Consider the following 24,711-nt stretch of genomic DNA (forward strand, 5'->3'; position numbering starts at 1 on the left):
AGCAGGAATACTAAGTAAGGCCTCTATCTCAATCAGGTCTTAACAGCTAAATGTGAGCAGCAGCTGTTTTTGAACACCGTATTATTCTATAAACAACTTTTGCTACTGTATGCACACACAAACCAGATGTAGTGAGTGGAAAATCAATTTCATCTAATAATTCAGATTCCAATTTCCCTATAGGCATCACCTGGAAATTACTCCAAGTTACAAAGATTAAAATATACATATAAATTGTAAACATTATTTTTCATTCTGAAACTTCAAGGGTTAAGGTCCTAAGAAATTTCCAAAAATGACACATGATAAAGCTAATGGTTCCCTAATTTAATAAGAGTTACCTAAAAGTATAGCATTCCTTATTAAAACAAAGCACAGGATTAATGTTTTAGTGGAAGACATAAGAAGAACAGTCAACGAGGTGCAGAGATTCATCTGTCTCTAGGGCCCTTTTTCACCAAACACCACAGACACCCCTTCAAAATTATATAGCTCCTAAAAAACAGCTATATAAACTCTTTTGTTCACCCAGCACACCAAAAGAAGTTAACCTTTGCAGAAGAACTTTACTGAATAGTGATGAAGAAATAACTATAGAATATGTAACAGGTGAGAGAGTTTTTTAAAGTTTAGGTTTCTGTTTTGTTTTGTTTTTTTGTTTGTTTTTAAACCCACTTAATAGCTAGTTTCACAGACTATGTACCTTGTCTGCCTTTCTTCTCTATCAATTGCTTGATCCCACTAGCAACACTCCTGGGGACTTTATCCTCTCCCACATCAACATTTTTAAGACTCTCCCCTTGAGGTTGTCTACTAAGTGCCAGTCTCCAATCTAAGGAGACATACAGTATCTACTGTGTTCAATGCAATGACAGCCCCTCCTCACCGAGGAGACAGCCAGTCCACTGAGGAGTGGCACATTATTAGTGCACCAATACCTTATCCACACAAACACTATTCTCAGCATGAAGATTATATAACTACATTAATGAATTTTTAATTTCTTTACAGAAAGAAACATCTAGCTTATTTGATTTGCAAAGACTATTAGAGCCTTTACCTTCACATCACAAGGCACATTTAACTGTACAAAGCAAAATCAACACTATTTCAAAAGGTGCTGCAAACAGTAACAATATAATGTAATATAAAGAGCAGTCAGTTTCAAAGGAGAATTTTTGAAAGTAAAAGCAATCAGTATTTAATTAAAAAGGATATTATCACTGCTTGTTTCAATGCTATACAGATATAGCCAGGTATGCTATTTGAATGCACAAAAAGTAAACCTTCCAGGAAAAGTACAACATAGTTAAATTCCAATTTAATATATTACCAAACAGTATGTAAATTGTGTGATTAAAACCTTCCAAACCTAATTAGTGGTTAAGAATGAACCAGGAGGGGCTTCCCTAGTGGCAGTGGTTGAGAATCCGCCTGCCAGTGCAGGGGACACGGGTTCGATTCCTGGTCCGGGAAGATCCCGCATGCCGCAGAGCAGCTAAGCCTGTGTGCCACAACTACTAAGCTTGCGTTCTAGAGCCCACAAGCCACAACTACTGAGCCCACGTGCCACAACTACTGAAGCCCGCGGGCCTAGAGCCCATGCTCTGCAACAAGAGAAGCCACCGCAACGAGAAGCCTGCGCACTGCAACGAAGAGTAGCCCTCGCTCGCCGCAACCAGAGAAAAGCCCACGTGCAGCAATGAAGACCCAACAGAAGCAATAAATAAATAAAATAATAAAATAAATTAATTTAAAAAAAAAGAATGAACCAAGAAGCAAAACTGCCTAGATGCGTGTCATTTAACTTCTCTATGCCTGCTTCCTCATCTGTAACATGGGAATAATAATAGCACCTACCACATTAAGTTGTCATCAGGATTAAATGATTTGAAATATGTTTGATACATTGTAAGCATTACAGGTGATTGTCATTAAGGTGACAGTAATTTTAAAATAATCAATCCTACAGAAAAGCTTTTATTTACACCTTAAAATGCTAAAACTCTACAGTGACCTTCAACTGACCAGTATAGCTGTGTAACAACATCACCATCTACCTATTTGCAGGCACAAACCTGAGGGCTGTCCATGATACATCCCTCCTTTTCCTTACCCCTAAATCTAACCAATAACGAAGGTTTTATATTTGTCTTCATTCAAAATCTTCTGATACCATCCCTATTCTCATCACCACCATCTTATCTCACTTAAGGTGGTAGTGAACTGGTCTCCCTTCTTGCCCCCTCCTCCAAACCAATCCTCACAGAGTAGCAACTGAATAATACGGTTAAATGTAAATGTGATTAAGTTACTCTCCTTAAAATCACTGCTACAGAGCATTAACAACTAAAATCCGACATGTGCCTCATAAAATCCTGTACTCACTGCCAAATCTCTCCTGCCCCATTTGGTGCTATTTTCCCCTGTGTAAACTACAAATAGACAAGCTAACCTTTTTTCAGATCCTTATGCTATTAAGCTCTTTCTAGACTCTTATTTCACCCATGTTATTCCTCTGCCTGGAATACTCTTTCCCATGTTATTCCCCTAATTAATTCCTTAAGTCTCAGTTTAAACGTCATTTTCTCAGGAATATCTTCCCCCAAGGTTCCTAACCAAATTTAGTCCTCCTACACTCCCCCAATCTTAATCCACCCATCATTTGAATATTTATGTAAGTACTTATTTATTACATGTCTCCCCTCCTAGACTGCCAATCCTCTGCTTAAAACCCTCAATTAGTTCCCCACCATAACCAGAAAATAGAGGGGGAAAAAAATCTTCTAAATTCCTTACCATAGCCTCCACAGTTCTGTGTAATCTGGCCCCTGCAATCTGCCCCTCTTGCTGTTCCTTGAACAGGCCAAACCTGTTTCTCACCCCAGAATCTTTGTCCTGTGTTCTCCCCTGTCTGGAATGCTCTGTCCCTAGAAATTTACGTGGCTTGCTCCTCCATCATCTAGGTCTCAGTGCGAATGTTATCTCCTCCATGTGGCTTTCCTCAACCACTCAGTCTAAATTACAGACCCCTCTCCATCACTTTAACAAAACAGGGGTTTTTTCCACAGCCCTTTTCAGTATTTAAAATAACTTTTTTCATTTGTTTACATGTGTGCCTTATATCTCCCCCTTCATAGAAAGTATGTGCCACAAAAATAAGGATCCCAATCACCCTACTGACCACTCTCTTAGTACTTAGAACACGCGTGGCACCTAGCAGGTGCTTAATAAACATTTCTTGAATGAATGAAATTTACATATTTTATTCAGGAGTTTTACACATGTCCCTACCTATTTTATAAGCAAATTTGACAATCACATAATTAGTTTGGGGAAATACTTCCAGCAACTCAAGAGTAGTATATTTATCGCAAAATTACAATTAAAAGTATGAAGTTCTACCAAGCAACAAATTTTAATTAAAAAGAACTCAAGGGCCTCCCTGGTGGCGCAGTGGTTGAGAGTCCGCCTGCCGATGCAGGGGATACGGGTTCGTGCCCCGGTCTGGGAGGATCCCATATGCCGCGGAGCGGCTGGGCCCGTGAGCCATGGCCGCTGGGCCTGCGCATCCGGAGCCTGTGCTCCGCAACGGGGGAGGCCACAACAGTGAGAGGCCCGCATACCGCAAAAAAAAAAAAAAAAAAAAAAAAAAGAACTCAAAAGTAATAAGTGCTAATGTATCATAATGACCAAATTTGGAGATTGCTGATTTTGTTAAAACCAACAAGTAGTCTTATTCTTAATGTAAAGAAAGCATTAGTTGGTTTCTTAAAAATAAAAATAAAAACAAAAACAAACCATTTGGCAGGAAATCTTTGCTACCTTAAAATTTCACCTAAATTAATTGACTATAGTGGCCAGTTTTCTTTTATTAGCACGAATAAAGATAGATACTGCAGATATACAGGCAGCATATTTGTCACTATTTCTAGTCAACAAACCTCTAAAGGGAAGTATAGCGAATATGTTTCATGGGTATCATGGAGTACAATGACATGATTCAGCTAAATTTACTCCCCCATCATAATTTCCCTACTAAATTTGGACTAACTACAGATAAAGTACTTCATTCATCAAACACTGATATAGGCCACCATATAAAAGAGAATTATATGCAAATTTCTTTAGAATACCTATAAATATTAATACTCTGTGATCACCTACAATTGGAAGTCTTTTTAAATTTAGCATTACTTAAGATTTTAAACTGGAGTTAAATTCTATATAGAGAATAGTGATTTTATTTCCACTCTTTAATGCCAAGAGATTGCTGGAAAAAGAGATTTCAGTCCTCCAATAGATTTTCCTAATTCACTGTTCCAAGTCAGTTCTCCCAGACGTGGATCTTTCAGGGTCAAAGCTGAAAGACACCTACAGACAATCAACTGTTCCTCAAATATTTCTCCATACCTTAACACTAAGTATACTTAACCTATTTACCACAAGGCCTACAAAAAGACACCGTCTTAGTAAAAAAGTGGGGAAAGAGAGGTGACTAGGTGGAACACAAGAGGATTTTTAGGGCCGTGAAACTATTCTCTACGATGCTAATGGTAGAGGTGTATCATCATACATTTGTCAAAACCCATAGAACATACAACCCCCAAAATGAACCCTAATGTAAACTACGGACTTTGGGTGATAATAATGTGTCAATGAAAGTTCACTGATTGTGACAAGTGTACCACTCTGGTGTGGGATGCTGACAGGGCGAGAGGCTGCAGGTGTGTGAGGAACGGGGGTGGGGTGGGGTCAGGGGTTGGGGGGTGCACATGCGTGCGGCCAGACTCTACTTTGTGCTCAATTTTGCTGTGAATCTAAAACGGCTCTAAAAAATAAGTCTATTAAAAAAAAAAAAAGAAAAAGACACCTGTCTTTTTTTATTGCTATTTAATCAAACTTTATCTTAACTCATACATTCAGCACATATTCCAACAGGAAAATTTACACTTCAGGACTGACTAGGTACATTTGCAAACTTCAATCTTAATCATAAACTATGACAATAAAAAGGTGCTACAAATCTGCATTACAATGTTACTAACATTAGATTACATCAACCCAAAACTAAACTTGTATAAAGAGAAACAAAAGTATTTCACTTTTATTATTCACATTCCAAATAAAAACTTGTAACAAATTTTTATGGATAGTAGCCTGGACTCAGTGCACTCAGTCTATCTATAAAAATTAGCTATTCAGGGCTTCCCTGGTGGCACAGTGGTTGAGAGTCCGCCTGCTGATGCAGGGGACGCAGGTTCGTGCCCCGGTCTGGGAGGATCCCACATGCTGCGGAGCGGCTGGGCCTGTAGGCCATGGCCGCTGAGCCTGTGCATCCGGAGCCTGTGCTCCACAACGGGAGAGGCCACAGCGGTGAAAGGCCCACGTACCGCAAAAAAAAAAAAAAAAAAAAAAAAGCAAAGTGATATTTTGATGTCTGGTACTTGGACCTCAACATTTATACTCCATAACAAAATGAAAATAGTATCTAAGTATTCAAAAGTTTAATCCAGCACATATTTTAAAAAGGTTATACCATGGTAAACCTATTTGTAGATATTTATTATAAGAAACAAAGATGCTAACACAGATATATATATGGTTTATCAGTGTTATTTATGGTAGTGAAAATTAATGTTAAATGTCTTTTTAAATATTTATTTATTTATTTATTTGGCTGCGCCAGGTCTCAGTTGTGGCGTGTGGGATCTTCATTGCAGCATGTGGGATCTTTTTTTTTTTTTAGTTGTAGCATGCGGGATCTAGTTCCCTGACCAGGGATAGAACCCAGGCCCCCTGCATTGGGAGTGCAGAGTCTTAACCACTGGACCACCAGGGAAGTCCCTAATGTTAAACTTCTTAAAACTGGAAATTGGCCTAATATATTTTTTTAAAATAAATTTATTTATTTATTTTTGACTGCGTTGGGTCTTTGCTGATGAGTGCGGGCTTTCTCTAGCTGTGGTGAGCGGGGGCTACTCTTCGTTGCGGTGTGTGGGCTTCTCATTGTGTTAGCTTCTCTTGTTGTGGAGCATGGGCTCTAGGTGTGCGGGATTCAGTAGTTGTGGCCCACAGGCTCAGTAGTTGTGGCCCACGGGCTCTAGAGCGCAGGCTCAGTAGTTGTGGCGCACGGGCTTAGTTGCTCCGCGGCATGAGGGATCTTCCCGGAGCAGGGCTCGAACCCGTGTCCCCTGCATTGGCAGGCGGATTCTTAACCACTGCACCACCAGGGAAGTCCCGGCCTAATATCTTAACTACATGTTGACATGCAGCTTTAAACCACACACACACATTTAAAATATCAAAGATAGTCTTCAACTCAGTATAAAATAAGTGGGGAAAAGGCAAATCACAAAGTAGTACAAATATTCCCCAATTCTGTTTTGCCTTGTTTTTAAAAACACAGGTACACTTGGGAGTTGGGGGGGAGAGAGAAACAACATTTGAGGCTTCTTCTTCCAGTCATTAGAGTAACTGCTACCAGACTGGCCCTCTGCCACAAACTATAAATCTAAACAAAATATATGAGGCACCTGTTTTCAAGCACTGGACAACAGGCAGAAGAGAGTAATCCTTGAGAAAAGGTCACACACACACACACGCCTCCCATCCACTGCCACACTCTGCTAAGAACAATTTCTTAAACGCAGCGTGGGGAACCAAAGCACAAGCAAAGATTTGAGTTCAGGACTGCTAAAAGCAGTTGGAAGCTGTGCAGCAGGACAGAGAAAAAGGAACTATGCAGAGGTAGAGCCCAGAAATCCTTGGCCAAGGGTGATGAGCTTCACAGGTGCAGGGGAACACACTGTGCAAGGCTTACCAAAAAATAGCAACTACAGGGTTGTAAGAGGAACAGAGATACCACAAGTCAAACAGTACTGGGACACTGTGGCATTTTGGCCCAGCCATGATGAATAGATGAACACTTCAGGCATCAAGCTAAAACACCAGAAAGGCCACATCTTCAAATCAAAGACCATGTTCTAGAGTAAGGACTACTGAAGATTCACCCAAACAAAGCCTAATACTAAGACTTGAAAAGAGGGGAGACAGTTTTAGTCCCCTTTAGAGATGTAGTCCCCTCCAGAATCTCCACAATGTGTAACATAAAGTATATGAACAGAAATTATTAGAAATGCAAAGGAAGAAGAAAATGTGGCCCACAGTCAAGAAAAAAAAGCAGTTGATAGGGTTCCCTGGTGGCGCAGTGGTTGAGAGTCCGCCTGCCAATGCAGGGGACACGGGTTCATGGCCCGGTCCGGGAAGATCCCACATGCCGCGGAGCGGCTGGGCCCGTGAGCCATGACCGCTGAGCCTGCGCGTCCGGAGCCTGTGCTCCGCAACGGGAGAAGCCACAACAGTGAGAGGCCTGCATACCACACACACACACACCAAAAAGCAGTTGACAGAAAGCAATCCTGGGACTTCCCTGGTGGTGCAGTCATTAAGAATCCGCCTGCCAACGCAGGGTACAAGGGTTCAATCCCTGATCTGGGAAGATCCCACACGCTGCGGAGCAACTAAGCCCGTGCACCACAACTACTGAGCCTGAGCTCTAGAGCCTGCAAGCCACAACTACTGAGCCCGTGTGCCACAACTACTGAAGCCCGCGTGCCTAGAGCTTGTGCTCCACAAGAAGAGAAGCCACCGCAATGAGAAGCCCGCGCACCGCAACAGAGTTGCCCCCACTCACCACAACTACAGAAAGCCTGCACACAGCAACAAAGACACACACAGCCATAAATAAATAGATAGATAGATAGATAGATAAATAAACAAATGCAATCCTGCAATGGCCCAGATGTTCAACTTAGCAGATAAAAGCTTTTAAGAAGACATTGTAAATATGTTCAAGGATTTAAAGGAAAATAAGTTCTTAATAAGTGAATACTTAGGGAGCCTCAGCCAATAAATAGACTATTAAAAAACAAATGAATATTCTAGAACTGAAAAGTACAATAATTAAAATGAAATATTCACTGGATAGACTTAACATCAGATTGTAAACAGCAGAACAAAGTGTCAGTGAACTTGAAATCACACCAAAGTTCTCTAATTCAAAGAAGAAAAAAAAAAGAATGAAGAAAAACTAACAGTCTCAGGGACCTGTAGAGCTACATCCAATATGCAGTTAGAGTCCCAGAAGGAGAACAAAGAGAAAAAATACTGAAAAAAATATTTGAAGATATAATAGTCAAAATGTTACTAAATTTGATGACAGAGACTTACAGATCCAAGAAGCTCAGCAAACCTCAAGTAGGGTAAACACAAAGAAAACCACATCAGTCAGACTGCTAAAAACCAAAGGTAAAGGGAAAATTTTTAAAGAAGTGGTGTGGTGGGGACTCCCTGGTGGCGCAGTGGTTGAGAGTCCGCCTGCCGATGCAGGGGACACAGGTTCGTGCCCCGGTCCTGGAAGATCCCACATGCCGCGGAGCGGCTGCGCTTGTGAGCCATGGCCGCTGAGCCTGCGCGTCCGGAGCCTGTGCTCCGCAACGGGAGAGGCCACAACAGTGAGAGGCCCGCGTACCGCAAAAAAAAAAAAAACATCTTTAGTCTTTTAAAGACACAAAACATTCATACAATCTGTTATTTGCTTCAAAATAGTCTGGTAGGGAGGCTGGCTATGGAAAATAGATATAACAAAGTGGCCATTATATTGATAATTGTTTAATTTGGGAGATGTATATACACAGGGTCCTTATGTTGTTCTCTTTACTTCTGTACATATTTGAAAATTCCATAAGAGTAAGTGTGTTTTTTTTTTTTAAGTGGTGAAGCTAACAAAGGCTTTATTAGGAAATGAAGTAGATCTAAGTTCGAAAGATAGAGATACAGGCTACAGCTATTAGAAGCGAGTAGAAGTCTCTCAAATATTCTAGAACACTGCTTCTCAATCTTTCTTCTGCTTCCACAGCATTTTAGTGATTGGGAGGGGCAGGAGGGTGCTGTGAAGGATCAAAAGAAAATGTTATCAAAATATACAAGGTCAAGTGACTATAAAATTCTGAACCCACCCCATCACTCCCCTCACCCCACTTCTCCAGAAATACAGTTCTAAACACATATCAAATCTTGCCTCCTAAAAGCTGGAAGAAAAAACCCTATTCTAAGAAATGTATTACTAGTTGGCTAACTAAAAGAATATTCTCAGTCTTTAGAAGGGAGAACTGAAAAAAATCAGGTTTAAAATCAAATGCATTAAACCCCTAAAAAGAAAACTTTAGGCCCAGATGGCTTCACTGGAAATTTGGTGAACTACCAACCATTTAAGAATGAAATTATACAAATTCTACACATACTTTTACAGAAAAAAAAGGAAAGGAACATTTTCCAACTCATTTTATGTAGCCAATATAATTATCCCAATATCAAAACCAGACAAAGACATTACAAGAAAACCAAACTACCGACCAACATCCCTCATGAACAGACATAAAAACCCTTAATCAAAATCCAGTATTCAGAATACATAAAGAACTCTTACAACTCAATAAGAACAATTTTTAAATGGCAAGAGATGCTTCAAAGAAGATACATGAATGATCAATAAGCACATGAAAATATACTCACACCATTAGATGCTAAGGAAATAAAAATTAATACCACAATGATATACGACTACATACTCACTGAGATAGCTAAAATTTACAAGACTGACAAAAACAGAATTGGTGTGAAACAACTAGCACTCACATATATTTCTGGTGAGAGTATAAAACGATACAACCAGTTTAAAAAACTTTCTGGCAATACATTATATAAAGTTAAACACATACCATACAACCAGCAATCACGCTCCTAGGCACTTAAAAGAGAAATTAAACATATGACAACAAATAACTCAAACACAAATGTTTGTATATTGGAGAAGGGGACATTTTTTAACTCCTACAAGAGTTTTAAGTTTTAAGCATCGAGAGACTATGCATACGCTCCCTAGAATGTCAAGAAATTTTAGGACATTCAAGTTCTAGTACAGATGCTTGAAAATTAGCCTCAATAGAGCTGGAAGAACTGAGGCCTGGATATTGCCCCACACCGCCGAGGTGACCCAGCAGATCTGTGACAATGTGCATGCTGTGAGCCACAATAGTGCTTGAGTCTCAGCCAGACTTCCCAGCGTAAACATGGCTGCTGCTTCCCTTTCCACCTTCTAAATCTCGAATACATTTCTCTTTCAGCCAATTCCAACTCAAATCATTCAAGGAAACATGTTTCTGGCTCAGCTGATCTCACACAACCCCAAGTCACCATAGTAAGTAGCAGACGTTACAAAATCCTATAATCCATAGTCATAAACATATATTTCTTTGAAGCTCATTGATTCCAGATAAACCTGGGTACTAATTTAGACTTTACCGCCAACCAGCATGTCAACTTTAGGAAGTCACTTAAACAACTTGACTTTAAGATACTGCACTGGCTAATTAAGGACATTTCGATGTTATCTCTAAATTGCTTTCCAACTCCATTATGTCCTGACTCTAAGATCTACCTTATTATTTTTTAATTTAAAAGAACTGAGTATAGAAAATTCGACCAATAAACATGATCTTTGATCGTTGTGCATACCTGTATGTTAGTTCTAAATGTATGAAGTTTCACAATACTTATTTTTTAGAGATACATACTGAACTCTTTGTGGAGGAAAAGACATGATGTGTGGGATATGCTTCAAAATAATAAATGAAAGAAGGAAGTGCCAGGGAAGAAAGGGAGTAAACATGAAACATAATAGGCCATAGGGACTTCCCTGGTGGTCCAGTGGTTAAGACTCCACACTTGCACTGCACGGGGAGCAGGTTCGATCCCTGATCGGGAACTAAGATCCTACATGCCACACAGTGTGACCAAAATAAACAACAACCAAAAAAAAGGCAAAACAACATAAAAGGTGAATTCTAGAGGGCTTCCCTGGTGGTGCAGTGGTTAAGAATCTGCCATGTCCGAGCCCTAGTCCGGGAAGTTCCCACATGCCGTGGAGCAACTAAGCCCGTGCACCACAACTACTGAGCCTGCACTCTAGAGCCTGCGAGCCACAACTACTGAGCACGCATGCCACAACTACTGAAGCCCGCGAGCCTAGAGCCCGTGCTCCGCAACAAGAGAAGCCACCGCAATGAGAAGCCCGTGCACCAAAACAAAGAGTAGCCCCCGCTCACCACAACTAGAGAAAGCCTGCGCACAGCAACCAAGACCCAACACAGCCAAAAATAAATTAAAAAAAAAAATCAATAGGCCATAAATTAATAATTGCTGAAGCTCATAACTGTTGAATGTGGGTAATGGGCTCATTACACTATTCTCTCTACTTCTGTATATGTTTGAAATTCTCCATAGTAAAGTGTTTATAAAAAAAATTAGCCTCAATACTTAAAATTAAATCTAATATATCACTCACAGGGGCTTCAGAGATTATGCAGCCAAATTCACTCTTTTTAAAGATAAGGAAAACACAAGACTAGACCACTGTTTGGAGGGAGAACTGGGCGTGGTCTTATTAATTTAATGTTATTTCCTCTACATTAGTGCTTCTCAAACTTTTAAAATGCATACAAATCACCTGGGGATCTTGTTCAAATGAATGTTCTGATTCAGGAAATCTGGGATGGAGCCTGAAACTGCATTTCTAAATAACTTCACGGTGATGCCAACATCAATGGTCCTCTGAACAGAGTACCAAGGATCATGATATTTTACAGGTATTTAGTACATAAAGATTGTTCAGTTAATTTTACTTCATGTAGTTTCTAGTGATGCTACTGTTTTCATTGAAGGAAAAAAAAAGTTTTCAAGCTAAACTATAGTCCTCCATTTTTCCTAGGAGACTGCTAATACTCTGATAAAACTAACCACTCTAGTCGAAGTACTGTGGATTCTGTATAAAGTGAAAAGAGGCAGTGTACACAGACATCCCTACTTTAAGAATATAAATGTACAAATTTGGTCTGGAGTCATCATCAGTCACCTGGGTGAGCTTTTAATAGCAGGCTTCCCTCTCCCTGCCCAAAAAGATGCCACCTGGAATAAGAATACTGACAAAGACACAAACTTGGACTTCAAAAAAATTTAAGGAGAGAAGCAGCTACTACAAGAAAGGGTTTAACTATTTGCTCCTATAAAATAATGTTATTAATAACTTATAAAGTTAAATTTCTCTCATATAAAACTGGAACTATGATGCAAACTGCAAAAATAAAAACTATAAAGACTCCAGAAGACCTACTAATAATAATGTCAGATATCAGATACTTTCCCCCATCAGTTTTGCCCACTTGACCAACTAGACCATCCTAAGTAACCCAAGCTTTAAAAATACTTTTAAAGAGCATATAATGTAGTTCATATTTCCTTCCTTCATTACTATCAAATCAGGAGATAAACAAAAAGTTGTTTTCCTATAAGATTCAAACATTTTTCACTTGAAATCTACTCTGTTTCCACAGTAACCAGCACTGATGTCACAGAATCTTTGCTGTTCCCATTTAAAAAATACTGAAGATAAAAATGCTTTTATGCATTTATCTAAACAGATGAAGAAAATTGTAAAATAGATTACAAAATATTTTTCCCAAAGTTTATCATCAAATATTAACTAGCTCTTAAAGCATACATTTAAATAAGAAGTAAGTATACTCCATAGAATAAATAATGGCTCAGGAGACTCTAAGCAACAAGACAGAAATTCAGAAAAATTCTATTTAGGTTCCGCAACTTAGAGTCCTCAGTAAGGTCCTTCTCTATTTTCTTCTAAAGGAAAGTCTTGCAGAAAATCTCACCCAAGTCACCCAAAGGGTCCGGCATCTTTTGTACCTTTTTTCAAAGGCACAATACTGAAACTTTTTGAATTTAATTTTTAGATAAGTTATTTATATGCTAGAGGAATTCTTACACAAATGCACAGAAGAGACAAGGTTCCTTGTTCACTGAAGTATTGTTTGTAACTGCAAAAAAAAAAAAAATTGGAACCTAAATATCCACGGATAAACCATGAAATAGAGAATTAAAATTAATGAATACAATTAAATGTGTACACATAGATAAAACTCAAAACCAATGTTGAATGAAAAAACAAATCAAGCCACAAATACACAGTTTGAGCCACTTTCTAAAAATTTTTAAATATAGCATTATACCATATATTGTTTATGGAAAAAAATAAATATATATATTATAGGACTATTAAAAAATCAGGAAACATACATACTAACTTCAAGATAGGTGTATATCTACGGAGGGAGGGAAGAGGAAAAAAGAAAGATGTCAGGAGAACACTAACTTAGAGTAACATTTTATTTCTTTTTTAAAAAAGGATTCAAAACAAATATGGCAAATATGATGTATTAGATCTATGCAAGGGCACTTGGGCATCTATTATATTTTCCTCTGTCATTTTTGTAAGTTTGAAATACATTACAATTGTTTCTAATGAAGTATTTTAAGTTGCTTAAGAATTTACTTCCATAGGGAAAGGAACTTATTTATTGAATGACTCTGTAACTTTATGCTGGGCACTGTGAGAGGAATCCTCTCAACAACACTGTGACTTAGCAATTATCCCCATTTCAGAGAAGAAATGTGGACATTCAAAGAAGTTTTAAAAAAAAATTCTTCCAAGACTCTACAGCTAAAAAGTAGTATAGGAATCAAGATTTCTATTTAAGTCTTTTTATTAAGCCCATGCTGTTTCCTCTATACCAAACTGCCTTTCAATGTTACAGGATAATTCTTATAAAGATCAATCTTTGTCCCCCAGTGGTATAGCCATAGAAAGAAGATGCAAATCAGTCCGTATTTTTAAATGATGCTTATCACTTAAAGTAAATCCCTGATATTAGCTCATCTATTCTTATGAGTAAAAAATAACAAGTACAGATTATGTATGGGTTTAAAGGGTTTGGTTTTGTTTGGGAAAGGTGAACTGATAAGCATCCTGTATTTGAGATTTTAAGGTCCTGATTAAACTGGATTTCTGGACAAAAACTAGAGTAACCAAAATAATCAAAACTACAAAAACACATAACTATTCCTTGACATAGCAACAGAAAAAAAAATGTTTGCTACAGAATAGTCGATTCATCTGAAATTTAATTATACATGGGTCTGAAACCAAGTTATACTGTCAATATTTAATAAGCCCCAGCCACATCGTAAAACAGTGAGTCCCATGCACACTAAAGCTTAAAAGAACCACCTGGGTGGCTTGTTTGGAATACAGACTCTTGATTCTCATCTCCAAAGTTGATTCAGCTCAGATATGGGGTCCAGGAATCTACATCTGTAACAAACACCCCACTAACAACCACCAAGGCAATTCTGATGCAGGGGTGAAAGGACTAGAAGTGGGGATGCATAAGCCTTTATTCCTTCAATATTCACTGAACACCTACAACATGGTTCTAAGAACTGCAGATTCAGTATCAAACAAAATAAACAACAAAGAAAATCCTTCCCTTAGGAATTTATTACATCCAAAAGGTGAGGAGATAGAAAACAAATATATGACATCAGCTGGTGTTAAGTGCTATAGAGAAAAATAAAACAGGTTAAGGGAAATGAAAGCCGGGGTTGCCATTTTACAAAAGAACAGTCAGGCAAGCCTTCTCTAATAAGGAGACATTTGAACAGAGAACTGAAAGAAGTGGCTATCTGGGAGAAGAGGTGAAAACATTATTAGGAACTTTCTCATTCCTTGAAATAATTTACTGTATGAAATAATTTTAGGTGTTGTTCCTTTTACTATAGAAGAGAGAAAAACACTTAGAGTGCTTACTCTATACTACTGACTATATAATCCTCAAAATCACTTTGTGGGATTAGCTAAGAGTTTCCTTATTTGTATAAAGGAGGACACTGAGGTTTAGATTAAGCAGTTTGCTTAAACAAAATTTAACATTTTGTAAGTAATCGGATCATGATGTACATCCAGGTCTTTGTAACTGTCAGATCCATCATTTTCCAACTATGCACGTTCGTTAAACAAACTCAGAAGTGAATTCTTATGTGCTCAAGATTTTTAGAAAGCTTTAAAAAGTTATCAAAAATAGTTTGTTTAAAAGCAGAGAAGTTTATTTCTCATCTTTATAACAAATCTTGGCAACAGCTATTTTTCTCTTTATTTTTTCCAAAAATCTCCTTGTCAAAACTTAAGGATTTATAGTCAGCAAATCATTTATACAGTCCCCCAACATTTGGGAAACAATTTTTTCTTCATAAGCTATGTAGAAGGGCAGGTTTTAAATTGCAGACTTTTAAAACATAAGATGCAATAAAATTATACTTTCCCATATTTAATAAGATGAATATATATGTAAATAAATGTGCAACTCATTGTTTCATATTCACTGATTCCAACAAGGCTCAGCACACCTATACAATGTGTCGTGAACTGAGGAAGGTTCTCCCACCATATCTACTTCAAACTAGTAATCAGAGAGCAAGGCACTATGCTAGATACTAAAGTAGTACAATTTGCTACTAATAGTCCTTATTCTCAAACTTCTGACACAAACAAGTATAAAAGGACAGTACAAAGAAAAAGAGCTATATTGGATTATTTAAACTAGGTTTATCAGTAAAGACACCCTGGAGAAGGCTGTATCCATGAGACTCAGATTAAGCTAACCTTAAAAGTTTAGGCTAAGAATGCGAGGCATTATCCTGAGGAGAGCCATGGAAAATTCTGAAGCAGAGTGATAGGATCAAAGCTGTGCTGCAGAGATAAACTGAAGGTGATGAGTGAGTAAGAAGTATAATGAGAGTCTAAAAACAGGGAAATCAGATATAAGGCAAATGGAAGAGCCTGAATGTAAGGTGAAAAGCCCAAAGTCAAGATGTGACAGTAAAAATAGAAAGCGATGCATACAAGAGCTAGCTAGTTCTTCAACATCCTTCTTTGGAGTAGTCAACAGATAACACTAAATTATTCCGTATACATTCTCTTTTCTATAGGCTTTTATAAAGCGACAATGTACTAAATTTCCATTTCCAAAAGTATTGTTGGTACAGTGACTCCAACGTTTTCTAACACAGCAATCGGGAATCCAACAAAACCAGAGTACATACATTGCCTCAATTTAGGCAAATAGTTTAACCATTCTCTCTGTGGCCCCCAAATTAACTCTGTAGTAAGTTAAAAGATATTAAACTCATAGAAGAGCTATTGAAATTTGGGATAACCAGTTAACAAAGGAGTTATTTTAAAAAAATACATACAAGCTTAAATTTAGAATAGCGTTTTCATGACAAATCTCAAATAGGTATCTGCCAAGACTCTGGAAATAAGACACTAAGTTCCACTTTGCTCCAGCTCTCAACCTCAGATGACTTGTTACAACTGCAGTTTAAAAAAAAAGGAAAGAAAAGTAGAGTATATACTCAAATCCCAACCTTGGCTCAATACAGGCAAAAATCCTACTAAGAGAGCAGTTGTAAAAAAGAAATAGTGCCGCCTTTAGAGACTTCCGGGTAAGATGGCGGAAGAGTAAGACGCGGAGTTCACCTTCCTCCCCACGGATACACCAGAAATACAGCTACACGTGGAACCACTCCTACAGAACACCTACTGAACGCTGGCAGAAGACCCCACACCTCCCAAAAGGCAAGAAACTCCCCACATACCTGGGTAGGGCAAAGCGGAGAGATCCCCACACAGAGGATCGGTGCCGAGCGGCACTCACCAGCCCGAGAGGCTTGTCTGCTCGCCCGCCGGGGTGCGCAGCGCTGGAAGCTGAGGCTCGGGCTTCGGTCAGAGCGCAGGGAGAGGACTGGGGCTGGCGGCGAGAACTCAGCCTGAAGGGGGCTAATGTGCCACAGCTAGCCGGGAGGGAGTCCGGGAAAACTCTGGAGCTGCCGAAGAGGCAAGAGACTTTTTCTTCCTTCTTGGTTTCCTGGTGCGCGAGGAGAGGGGATTAAGAGCGCTGCTTAAGGGGGCTCCACAGACGGGCGCGAGTCGCGACTGAAAGCGCGGAGCCCAGTGACGGGCGTGGGACACTGGGGCTGCTGCTGCCGCCGCCAAGAAGCCTGTGTGCGAGCGCAGGTCACTGCCCACACCGCCCTTCCGGGAGCCTGTGCAGCCCGCCACTGCCGGGGTCCCGGGATCCAGGGGCGGCTTCCCTGGGAGAACGCACGGCACGCCTCGGGCTGGTGCAACGTCATGCCGACCTCTGCCGCTGCAGGCTCGCCCCGCACTCCGTGCCCCTCCCTCCCGCCCGGCCTGAGTGAGCCAGAGTCCCCGAAGAGGCTGCTCCTTTAACCCTGTCCTGTCTGAGCGAAGAACAGACGCCCTCCGGCGACCTACACGCAGAGGCGGGGCCAAATCCAAAGCTGAGACCGAGGAGCTGTGAGAACAAAGAAGAGAAAGGGAAATCTCTCCCAGCAGCCTCAGAAGCAGCGGATTAAAGCTCCACAATCAACTTGATGTACCCTGCATCTGTGGAATACAGGAATAGACAACATATCATCCCAAATTGAGGAGCCCGGAGTCAGTGCTGTGCCTCTGAGGTGGGAGAGCCAACTTCAGGACACTGGTCCACAAGAGACCTCCCAGCTCCACATAATATCAAACGGCAAAAATCTTCCAGAGATCTCCATCTCAACACCAGCACCCAGCTTCACTCAACGACCAGCAAGCTACAGTGCTGGACACCCTAAGCCAAACAACTAGCAAGACAGGAACACAACGCCACCCATTAGCAGAGAGGTGGCCTAAAATCATAAAAAGTCCGCAGACACCCCAAAACACACCACCAGACGTGGACCTGCCCACCAGAAAGACAAGATCCAGCCTCATCCACCAGAACACAGGCACTAGTCCCCTCCACCAGGAAGCCTACACAACCCACTAAACCAACCTTAGCCACTGGGGACAGACACCAAAAACAACGGGAACTACGAACCGGCAGCCTGCAAAAAGGAGACCCCAAACACAGTAACATAAGCAAAATGAGAAGACAGAAAAACACACAGCAGGAGAAGAAGCAAGATAAAAACCCACCAGATCTAACAAATGAAGAGGTAATAGGCAGTCTACCTGAAAAAGAATTCAGAATAATGATGGTAAAGATGATCCAAGATTCTATTTCCCAGATCCAAAATCTTGGAAATAGAATAGACAAAATGCAAGAAACAGTTAACAAGGACCTAGAAGAACTAAAGATGAATCAAGCATCGATTAAAAACACAATACATGAAATAAAAAATACTCTAGATGGGATCAATAGCAGAATAACTGAGGCAGAAGAACGGATAAGTGAGGTGGAAGATAAGATAGTGGAAATAACTGCTGCAGAGCAGAATAAAGAAAAAAGAATGAAAATAACAGAGGACAGTCTCAGAGACCTCTGGGACAACATTAAATGCACCAACATTCGAATTATAGGGGTTCCAGAAGAAGAAGAGAAAAAGAAAGGGACTGAGAAAATATTTGAAGAGATTATAGTTGAAAACTTCCCTAATATGGTAAAGGAAATAGTTAATCAAGTCCAGGAGGCACAGAGAGTCCCATACAGAATAAATCCAAGGAGAAATACGCCAAGACACATATTAATCAAACTGTCAAAAATTAAACACAAAGAAATCATATTAAAAGCAGCAAGGCAAAAACAACAAATAACACACAAGGGAATCCCCATCAGGATAACAGCTGATCTCTCAGCAAAAACTCTACAAGCCAGAAGGGAGTGGCAGGACATAATTAAAGTGATGAAGGAGAAAAACCTGCAACCAAGATTACTCTACCCAGCAAGGATCTCATTCAGATTTGATGGAGAAATTAAAATGTTTACAGACAAGCAAAAGCTGAGAGAGTTCAGCACCACCAAACCAGCTTTACAACAAATGCTAAAGGAACTTCTCTAGGCAAGAAACACAACAGAAGTAAAAGACCTACAATAAGGAACCCAAAACAATTAAGAAAATGGGAATAGGAACATACATATCGATAATTACCTTAAATGTAAATGGACTAAATGCTCCCACCAAAAGATACAGATTGGCTGAATGGATACAAAAACAAGACCCATATATATGCTGTCTACAAGAGACCCACTTCAGACCTAGAGACACATACAGACTGAAAGTAAGGGGATGGAAAAAGATATTCCATGCAAATGGAAACCAAAAGAAAGCTGGAGTAGCAATTCTCATATCAGACAAAATAGACTTTAAAATAAAGACTACTAGAAGAGACAAAGAAGGACACTACATAATGATCAAGGGATCGATCCAAGAAGAAGATATAACAATTGTAAATATTTATGCACCAAACATAGGAGCACCTCAATACATAAGGCAAATACTAACAGCCATAAAAGGAGAAATCGACAGTAACACACTCATAGTAGGGGACTTTAACACCCCACTTTCACCAATGGACAGATCATCCAAAATGAAAATAAATAAGGAAACACAAGCTTTAAATGATACATTAAACAAGATGGACTTAATTGATATTTATAGGACATTCCACCCAAAAACAACAGAATACACGTTTTTCTCAAGTGCTCATGGAACATTCTCCAGGATAGATCATATCTTGGGTCACAAATCAAGCCTTGGTAAATTTAAGAAAATTGAAATTGTATCAAGTATCTTTTCCGATCACAATGCTATGAGACTAGATATCAATTACAGGAAAAGAGCTGTAAAAAATACAAACACATGGAGGCTAAACAATACACTACTTAATAACGAAGTGATCACTGAAGAAATCAAAGAGGAAATCAAAAAATACCTAGAAACAAACGACAATGGAGACACGACGACCCAAAACCTATGGGATGCAGCAAAAGCAGTTCTAAGAGGGAAGTTTATAGCAATACAATCCCACCTTAAGAAACAGGAAACATCTCGAATAAACAACCTAACCTTGCACCTAAAGCAATTAGAGAAAGAAGAACAAAAATATCCCAAAGTTAGCAGAAGGAAAGAAATCATAAAAATCAGATCAGAAATAAATGAAAAAGAAATGAAGGAAACGATAGCAAAGATCAATAAAACTAAAAGCTGGTTCTTTGAGAAGATAAACAAAATTGATAAACCATTAGCCAGACTCATCAAGAAAAAAAGGGAGAAGACTCAAATCAATAGAATTAGAAATGAAAAAGGAGAAGTAACAACTGACACTGCAGAAATACAAAAGGTCATGAGATTACTATAAGCAACTCTATGCCAATAAAATGGACAACCTGGAAGAAATGGACAAATTCTTAGAAATGCACAACCTGCCAAGACTGAATCAGGAAGAAATAGAAAATATGAACAGACCAATCACAAGCACTGAAATTGAAACTGTGATAAAAAATCTTCCAACAAACAAAAGCCCAGGACCAGATGGCTTCACAGGTGAATTCTATCAAGCATTTAGAGAAGAGCTAACACCTATCCTTCTGAAACTCTTCCAAAATATAGCAGAGGAACACTCCCAAACTCATTCTACGAGGCCACCATCACCTTGATACCAAAACCAGACAAGGATGTCACAAAGAAAGAAAACTACAGGCCAATATCACTGATGAACACAGATGCAAAAATCCTCAACAAAATACTAGCAAACAGAATCCAACAGCACATTAAAAGGATCATACACCATGATCAAGTGGGGTTTATTCCAGGAATGCAAGGATTCTTCAATATACGCAAATCAATCAACGTGATACACCATATTAACAAATTGAAGGAGAAAAACCATATGATCATCTCAATAGATGCAGAGAAAGCTTTCGACAAAATTCAACACCCATTTATGATAAAAACCCTGCAGAAAGTAGGCATAGAGGGAACTTTCCTCAACATAATAAAGGCCATATATGACAAACCCACAGCCAGCATCGTCCTCAATGGTGAAAAACTGAAACCATTTCCACTAAGATCAGGAACAAGACAAGGCTGCCCACTCTCACCACTCTTATTCAACATAGTTTTGGAAGTTTTAGCCACAGCAATCAGAGAAGAAAAGGAAATAAAAGGAATCCAAATTGGAAAAGAAGAAGTAAAGCTGTCACTGTTTGCAGATGACATGATACTATACATAGAGAATCCTAAAGATGCTACCAGAAAACTAATAGAGCTAATCAATGAATTTGGTAAAGTTGCAGGATACAAAATTAATGCACAGAAATCTCTGGCATTCCTGTATACTAATGATGAAAAATCTGAAAGTGAAATCAAGGAAACACTCCCATTTACCATTGCAACAAAAAGAATAAAATATCTAGGAATAAACCTACCTAAGGAGACAAAAGACCTGTATGCAGAAAATTATAAGACACTGATGAAAGAAATTAAAGATGATACAAATAGATGGAGAGATGTACCATGTTCTTCGATTGGAAGAATCAACATTATGAAAATGACTCTACTACCCAAAGCAATTTACAGATTCAATGCAATCCCTATCAAACTACCACTGGCATTTTTCACAGAACTAGAACAAAAAATCTCACAATTTGTATGGAAACACAAAAGACCCCGAATAGCCAAAGCAATCTTGAGAACGAAAAATGGAGCTGGAGGAATCAGGCTCCCTGACTTCAGACTATACTACAAAGCTACAGTAATCAAGACAGTATGGTACTGGCACAAAAACAGAAAGATAGATCAATGGAACAGGATAGAAAGCCCAGAGATAAACCCACGGACATATGGTCACCTTATCTTTGATAAAGGAGGCAGGAATGTACAGTGGAGAAAGGACAGTCTCTTCAATAAGTGGTGCTGGGAAAACTGGATGGGGACATGTAAAAGTATGAGATTAGATCACTCCCTAACACCATACACAAAAATAAGCTCAAAATGGATTAAAGACCTAAATGTAAGGCCAGACACTATCAAACTCTTAGAGGAAAACATAGGCAGAACACTCTATGACATAAATCACAGCAAGATCCTTTTTGACCCACCTCCTAGAGAAATGGAAATAAAGACAAAAATAAACACATGGGACCTAATGAAACTTCAAAGCTTTTGCACAGCAAAGGAAACCATAAACAAGACCAAAAGACAACCCTCAGAATGGGAGAAAATATTTGCAAATGAAGCAACTGACAAAGCATTAATCTCCAAAATTTATAAGCAGCTCATGCAGCTCAATAACAAAAAAACAAACAACCCAATCCAAAAATGGGCAGAAGACCTAAATAGACATTTCTCCACAGAAGATATACAGACTGCCAACAAACACATGAAAGGATGCTCAACATCTTTACTCATTAGAGAAATGCAAATCAAAACTACAATGAGATATCATCTCACACCAGTCAGAATGGCCATCATCAAAAAATCTAGAAACAATAAATGCTGGAGAGGGTGCGGAAAAAAGGGAACACTCTTGCACTGCTGGTGGGAATGTGAATTGGTACAGCCGCTATGGAGAACGGTATGGAGGTTCCTTAAAAAACTACAAATAGAACTACCATATGACCCAGCAATCCCACTACTAGGCATATACCCTGAGAAAACCGTAATTCAAAAAGAGACATGTACCAAAATGTTCATAGCAGCCCTATTTACAATAGCCCGGAGATGGAAACAACCTAAGTGTCCATCATCGGATGAATGGATAAAGAAGATGTGGCACATATATACAATGGAATATTACTCAGCCATAAAAAGAAATGAAATTGAGCTATTTGTAATGAGGTGGATAGACCTAGAGTCTGTCAGAGTGAAGTAAGTCAGAAAGAGAAAGACAAATACTGTATGCTAACACATATATATGGAATTTAAGAAAAAAAAATGTCATGAAGAACATAGGGGTAAGACAGGAATAAAGACACAGACCTACTAGAGAATGGACTTGAGGATATGGGGAGGGGGAAGGGTAAGCTGTGACAAAGTGAAAGAGAGGCATGGACATATATACACTAGCAAACGTAAGGTAGATAGCTAGTGGGAAGCAGCCGCATAGCACAGGGAGATCAGCTCGGTGCTTTGTGACCGCCTGGAGGGGTGGGATAGGGAGGGTGGGAGGGAGACGCAAAAGGGAGGGGATATGGAAACATATGTATATGTATAACTGATTAAATTTGTTATAAAGCAAAAAAAAAAAAAAAAAGAAATAGTGCCAAAAAGAGACAAATAAACATCCTTCTAGCTAGATAAAATGTGACTAATTTGAAAAAAACAAATGGGATAAGAGAATCAGAGGTTCTCACTATACTCTCCTTTTGTCCTTTCCTAAGTTTGGCAATTCTAGAGTACGTGTCAGGATTCCTTGTGGCGGAGAAATACACATGCTCAAAAATAGGGGCAGGGAGCACACATCTTTACAGTTTTTAGTCACATTTGGGGGACTATTCAGTTTCTCTAGGAATTATTCAGTTATTTAAATCAATTATTTGCTCTACTTGGCTACAGGAAAACTCATATTCCTTTTTTTAGTAAACATGCTCTAACACATTTGATTTTTCAATTGCTTCACCTAATTGCTTTCAAATACTTTTTAAGCATCCCTTTTAGAAATATTCTTAGAAAGCAGGAACAAGGGCTTTAACTAAAGCTTCCCAACATACTGCCTATCTTTCTATCTTCAAACAAGTGGTATATCCTACATCTCTGCTAAGGCCCACCCATTCTTCAAGGACTGAGAAGCCCAACCTCCCCCATGAAGTCTTGCTCAACAATATTAACACACATTAATTTCTACTTCTGAAATTATAAACTTAAACTTTACTCACAAATATGCATAAGGTCTATCTGATCTCCCATCTACATAAAAGCTTAGAAACAGGGATCTGTTCCACACTTTTCTACGTAGGCATTAATTACAAGCAACAGAGAAGCCCTTTTATAAGGCAGGTGCTCAATACAGCAACAAAACATCAAGGGGACAAAAAAGGTAGTTCTTTGTCCAAGTATGGTCCTCTATCTGCCTGTCCTACTCCATCTCTTTACTCCCAAAAGAAAACTAATCTCAGCCCCTTCACGTTCTCCTTTACCCTTGAGAAGGAATAACTTTCTTTGTACACTCAATACACGTCAGGTGTTTTAAGACATTTTCTTTTAACCTTAAATTTCTAAAGTAAATTTTTTTTGTTAAGAAAGCCAAAGCTTGGTGGTGGTGGTGATTTGAACCCAGCTCCTCAGCTTGGAAGCTTCTACCACACTACTGGGCACTAAAGCAGATGCCCATACTCTGGCATTATAAAGAGACAGGAATAAACAATCAATATCTCACAAAGAATTTAAAACAATAAAAACAGAAAAAGAAAAAAAAAAAAAAGAAACTCCCAACAGCATACCTAAATATTCAAAAGAGACTAGCACTAAGTTAACAAGTTGAGAGTTGCCAATTTATTTAAGAAAAACACCCATATGGAACCATTTTAAATATTTTTAAAACAAATTATCCTATTTTTATATACTAGTATACTATTTTTAAAATAATAATATACAAATAATAAATATAATAATAAATATACCATTTTTAAAACATACTATTCATATGTTTGTTAAAAAAACAGACACAAAAGAGAATTTCTTGTATACAAAAGAGCTTTCACAAAGATAAGAGAAACACTGAGAGCTGGTCAAAGAATACAAAAATGCAATTTAAAAAAGAATTCACGTTCAATTACCATATTAAAATTTCAACATCAACTGTAATTGAAGAAATGCAAATGAAACAGTGAGATCCCCATTTTTCCTATGTGTTGGCATTTATTTTTAATTAACACCCACGTGTGAACAAGCACAAATCTAACCTTA

The 24,711-nt window shown here is 38.8% G+C and overlaps 1 protein-coding gene across 3 annotated transcripts in view; it reads right to left on the reverse strand.

Annotated features, from left to right (window-relative positions):
• ATL2 (atlastin GTPase 2) overlaps positions 1 to 24,711 on the reverse strand; it is a 65,203-nt gene that overhangs the window by 34,228 nt on the left and 6,264 nt on the right. The window lies entirely within an intron of this gene.

This window comes from Mesoplodon mirus (genome assembly GCF_964341445.2).
Source record: "Mesoplodon mirus genome assembly, chromosome: 14".
Taxonomy (NCBI): Eukaryota; Metazoa; Chordata; class Mammalia; order Artiodactyla; family Ziphiidae; genus Mesoplodon; species Mesoplodon mirus.